Below are 6,847 nucleotides of genomic sequence, written 5' to 3' on the forward strand. Positions count from 1 at the left end.
TATTTTAACAAGATAGAATTATGTAAAAATATGTTTTCCAAAACGTTAATTGTTTTCATGAGTGTCTTTATTAATATAAAAATATATAGATTTTACACGCAGTAAATCCATTATTATTATACACATAAAAGAATAAAAAAACATAGTAGGTACATTAGGTATATATTATTTAGAAATAAAATCTGATTGTTCATAATTTTTTTTTAATGGATATAACTTAGGTTTTTAAATATAGAATTCTTGAATATTACAAATCAAAATGTATTATTTCAGTCTTTATTTTGATATTACGTGTATAACTACAAGTAGTTACGCGATAAAAATATTCATCAGTTTAGATTATTATTGATAACTTAGACTATTATAGTTATTACTAGGGTTCGGAACTTCTTGCATTTTCATGTTTTTTTTGAGTGGTCGTAGATTATTCTAGGTACTTAAGTTATAAATTTGTTTTATGAAATGGCACAGTTTAATACAAAATTTGAATTTGCATATTTTTACATATTTTGTCATATTTTAGGAAAAGTGCATATTTGAGTAATTTTTAACATAGCCTGACAATTTTGACTGCATATTTCGATAATTTTGAATGCAACAAGTCCTGAATCCTAGCTAGTAGCTATTACAAATTTACATAACGTTGTCTTATAAATAACCAATATGAGAAACACAAGTATACCAATCACCTATTTAGGTAGTAGGTATCAATACATTTTTTTTTAAATACCTATCCCTACATGTATAGTGCAGTATTTAGGTACTACTCAGTTTTGTTTTAAAATATATACTTTAAGTTAGGTACAATTAAAATAATATTATCATTACTTATTTACCTTGGTAATGTATAATTTTTATACCTAATTCGATGTACCCATCATACCCAAATATCTTTATTAGAGAAATCTTGGGATTATTTAGGTAGAGCTACCTATATTATAATCGTCAGTTTGATTTACATAATATATTGCCAATAATCAATATTGGTTTTCTTATATAGCTTATATTTTTATTTTATTATTTAAATACCTAATCCGGATGAAATAAGAAGTTTTTTCTGTTACACATTTTACTATTTTAGAATTTTACATTTAAATAGGTATTATTATATTATGCTTAGGTATATTATAGTTATACGTACGAATGTACGATATTATTATACTAAACTACTTCAATTTTATTAATATATTGTTACGCCACGCATTATATAATATTATGTTTATGTGTTACTACATTATAATTTGTATTAAAATATTGGTATCTGATCAGCACCTAATTGGTTATGTCCGTATTTATGATCACATAAATAACAATGGCGACGAATTTATTACGGTTTTTATGATTATTATAATTACACACGCAGCAGTTTATGGTAGATATGATGGATTTTACAACTTTGATGGGCTATACGAAAACCAGCAACGTGTCAACGTCTATATACTTAATTATTGTTGTATAAAATAAATAATTAATTGTATTTTGTTTTCTAGTTTTCTATGTATGACGCGCAACACGCGATAATGCAGGGGCCTATAATAATACATATACGATATACCTACCTATGAAAACTCGACGATCAAACCCGTGTTAAGCCGTCTGATTTTTATAATTTATATTGAATACCACCTATACAGGCTTTTTGTATAATATTACAGCCCAAAATACATTAATTTAATACATTTTTTTTAAAACGTCTAAAGATAAAAGCATATTTTGGATTAGACCTAGCCATGTAGTGCGTATATAATATACGTAGTATGTATATGCAAAACTATTAAAACGATTTTTCTAAACAGGAAATGACTCGTATATATGCATTTGTAATATAGTTATTATTGTGTGCTACGTATATACGAATTTTCAGCCCACATTTCCTGCCTTGAAATATTTGTGACATTTTATGCATCAGATACATAAATAATCTAAAAAATATTAAAATATAAACTCAGACCAAGATCAGTCGGCATAATGTCCATTAAATCACGGGGTATATAGGTATAGGCGTATAGCCATATAGGTTTAAACAGTCAGTTATCCATAAATTACCTACGTCGATCACACTGAAATTATTTATTGTTACTCGTATCATGAAATAGCAATTAATGAAGTGAAACATTACCTTTTCAATTAGTTACTTCCTAAAACCTGGGACACAGATAACCTGTAAAAAACTGAGGAAGTATAGCATAATATACTACAGATCTACGTAGGTTTTGGCAAGACTGGGCAAGTTAACTATTTTTTTTTTAAATTTGTTAAGTTGATTAGAAAATAAAAACTTAACTTAGTTAAAAATCAGTTACTTTTTTTTCATGTATAATTAACAATTATACCTACCTTTTTTTTAAGGCTAACAAATAACGTATAGTAATTTATTAAATAAATGTCTTATAATTTTTAAATAAAAGTACGTGTTAAAATGAATTACTGTAAGTACTTATATAAATACTTTAATCAATGATAAAATCCAACTAAATAATTAAATTATTTTTATGTATTTGTTTACGTAATGGTCCACAACTATAAGTACTAAATATTACAATAATTAAACGCATAATTAGAATATAATTAATTGGTTACACGCTCACAGTTCCACAGAAGGCAATATAAAAACAAGATAGTGAAAAATAATTTTCAACCACACATGACACAGTCACGCAGATGACAGACTATCTGTTTAAGACTTTATGTCCACTGTTAAAATATATACGAGGTACATATTAATGTCTATGTAAAAGAATTTCAAACTTTCTTTTCTTCTTAGTTCTTAGTACGGCCCGGACATATCGCCATATCAGATGGTTTATTTAAAAATAAAAATTATCCCACGTCCTGCAGCTTGTTCATTTACTTAAACAAGTAAATAGTACATAAGATGATTGATGAACAACGGCACTTCGCTACTACGGGTTTGCTTTGTTAAAACTTAAAAGTAACTTAACTTTTTAACTATCGTTAATGCTCAGCCTCGGGTTTTGGTTTACCTACCTCATCATTGAGTGGGATTCTATACTGGGTGTTAATTATAAATACATTTACAAACTCATCAAACGATCAGATATTGTTATATTTAATCATTTTTAATAATGAACAATATCAATAATTGAACTAGCGATTTTTTTTTTATTATTTAATAATATAGACACTAGGCACATACACAAATAAATATGATTTTTAATTACTATTTTATTATAAGACCAGGAGCTGTCGTCCTTAGTATTTGGTTTGTGTGTATGCGCAACCTCCAGGTACTAGGGAAGTATAAATCTTAACATAATTATTTATGAGGCGGGCATACTCCGCGTCTTACCAGCCTCGCAGCATATATTTATCCACCATTTGTTCTCTTAAAATAGTTTTCTCAGGCTGACCAGAGTCCACCACACTAACTAATATACAGGTTGTAACAGAAAGACCTGAAAAAATGTATACCAGTTGAACGTATGAAAACATTTATAAAAGTTACAATGATAATAAATAAACTAAGATAATATATACTTATGTTAGGAAATTAGAATACCAAAACGAATATTTTGAAAAAAGCAGGGATAGAAAACATTTTTAAAAAACATTATTAAACGGAAAAAAATAAAAAATGAAAACAATTAACAAAACGAAAACGAAAAAAAACAAAAAAACAAAAAACAACTGAAAAACGAAAACGAAAATAAATTATAGTATTATACATTAAAATTTAAATTATTTATACCACAAAAAAAAAAATTGGAAAAAATTTCATTTGTCTTTACTTTTTAATGTTTAACTTTAAAAACATTTTAAATTGAAATAAAAAATTTTGAATTTTCAAATTTTGAATAAATTATAATTTTGATTTAAAATTTAAACATTAACTATTAAGAATAATTCATTTTAATTTTTAACTTTTAAGTGCATTTCTATATTACACGTTACTATTATAACTTAATTAAAAGTTATGAGTTATAAGAATATAATATATATTGTTTTTGATTAACGTTTTTAAAAACGTTATTTTCCTATTGTTTCCAAATGACATTTTTGATAATATTGTTTTTTATATATATATATAATAATTAATTTTAATTTTCAACTTTTAAGTGCATTTCTATATTTTGCGTTACTATTATAACTTGAAGTTAAAGTTATAAGTTATAAGAATATAATATTAAAAAAATAATATATATTATTAAAACATTATTTGCAAACAATAGGAAAATAACGTTTTTAAAAACGTTAATCAAAAACAATATAGAAAAATAACGTTTTGAAAAACATTAATCAAAAATGTAATATTCAAAAACGTTTAAAAACGTTAAACAAAAACGAAAACGAAAAAATTAAAAACGCTTTCCATCCCTGGAAAAAAGTTATTAAGTTTCAAATTAATTTATTCCAAAAAATATTAATGTTTAAAAAAATTACAATACAATTAACTACTTGAGTCTTAAATAAACGTTTTTATCATATAAATTTGTCTAAAAATAAGATTTAGAAATTGGCTACCTATTTTGAATTTTTCCAAAAAACTAATACCTACATAACCTTTTAAATGTTCATACCCGGGATTAAGAAAATTTTTTTATTAATATTGAGTAGAACAAAAATAGCATTTGTCTGGTCTTTCTATTACACTCTGTATTGTATCCATAGACGATAGACCTTATACATCCGTTTATCCCCCTCCCCCACCCAGTCAATTATCTGCATACCTGCCATGTAGTATTCCCATGTCTCTATGCGCACAAGTCGGCCGCAGACTATGTTCTAGTTTGAACAGAGTATGTATTGAATATTTCATATTTTTAAACTGCTATAATAAAAACTTTTGAAGAGCATTGTATTTTAATGTTCAAGATTTTTGACCCACAAAATTTGTTATTGTCATTTATAGAATAAAAAATAAATTGAAAATTGAAAATGCCTATATATAACTCAAAATATAAAGAGTAGAAATATTTTTTATTAAAATGTATCATGTATAAAAAATTATAAAATAAACATTTGGTGAAAATTTAAGGTATCCCTATGGTTATTTATTTTTGATTTAGGAACAACAAAATATAAAAATCGATTGAGAAGAAATAGTTAATTTACAGGAGAATATCTAATGTCATAAAAAAATTAACGTCAAACGCTTATAAAAAATTAATGTGACTTTCCGGTAAACTTTTTTTTTGTTATACTTACAAAAACTTATAAGAAATTTTCTGTTAAATTTTTAAATCTACCTATAAATATAAATGTCAAATACCACTCACTCAGTCACTCACTCCACAGATCGATACATATCAAAAGCTTCGACACGTACGAACTTTTTAATTCTTCAAAAGACACAATGTAAAATTAATACAATCATTATTTTGCTGAAAATCTAAAAGGTAAATGAAACAAAAATGTTGTTATTGGCCGGTTTATAGCTATATATTATATGTTTTTTCTGTAACGTGACTAATAACACAGTGTCGTGCTCGTGTGAACTAATAGTGACGACCGCATACTTTTATCAATTTTAATGCACCCCGGGAAAGTATTATAATATTATATTATTGTCCAATATTGACACGGCTCAGTGACGACGGTGTATAGAATACGATTGGAAATCAGTCTTTTTGATGATCTGGTATGATACATAGTTGTATTATAGGTACATACATGTAAATATGTATAAATACGTATCATAATCGAGTGAACTGTATACAATTCGACTCAAAGTCGACTTCGCCGTCGATCGCACAGGCACACAGCACGCCTGACAAGTTCGATATACGATTACCAGCCGTATATATTATATTATATACTAATAGTACCTATATTATAGTGATAGAGTTACCTATTTAAAGTCATTATAATTACGCCACGAATATATACGAATTCGGAATTTATAATGCTACATAGCATTGGCATACCATATACGGGTAATGAGTAGGTACTTACAGCATAACCGGATCTAAAAATATCGTCGTCAAAGGAGACTTAAAGTAATAAATAATATATTTCAAAAAGGCTTAAGGGTATACTTTCAAAATAAAAAAGCCATAAATATCAATGGGTGTACATATATCGTTGAATCGAACCATTTGAGATTCACGTTATAGCACAATCATTTATTATTAGACGTTTATATGTATATAACTATTAGTTTTTATGCAACAAAGTCAATACATTATATAGATTAAACTTCTTTTTTGAAAGAACATGGTATTTTTTGGCTCAACAAAAACTCTACAAATCAAATTAAAACTAATAGATTTTGTTGCAATGATATATTATTTATTCTATTAGTTATAACTTATAAATCAGTTCGATTTTGAAACTCTCTGAAGTAACATAATATTATTGACCACACACATTGTAATGATCCTGTTCTCTCCCTATACTTATACTTATGAAAATTTAAATCTAAAGTTTTTTTTATAATATAAAATATCTTAGTTTAGAAAAACTATGACAATTTTAATTTTTTAAATAATACAATACTCGAACCCATTTATATGTTGAACTGTGATATCGAGTTAGTCAGTACAAGGCCAAATTATTACCGAAGAATATTATATTCACAATTCACGTTATTCAAAAATTTAAAAATAGTTAATCATTATTTATTACCTAATGCAGTGGTCCCATATCGGTTTCAATTTTTCATTGAGCTTTAAATTATAATTATATTTTTGTTTGATTATGAGTTTTGACTCTTCTATAGTTGAGAATCGGACCAAGATTCGTATTAAAGAGAAAATAAAAACGATATGTTCAAAATATAAGAAAAGTATTCAAAGTGCAAAAATAATTAATTTAGTTTTAAAACGTAGTTAATTTTATACATCGTAAATGAAAACTCTAAGGTCGTATTAGATTTTTTCGTAAATTT

Source organism: Acyrthosiphon pisum, chromosome A1 (assembly GCF_005508785.2).
Source record: "Acyrthosiphon pisum isolate AL4f chromosome A1, pea_aphid_22Mar2018_4r6ur, whole genome shotgun sequence".
In the NCBI taxonomy this organism is placed as follows: domain Eukaryota; kingdom Metazoa; phylum Arthropoda; class Insecta; order Hemiptera; family Aphididae; genus Acyrthosiphon; species Acyrthosiphon pisum.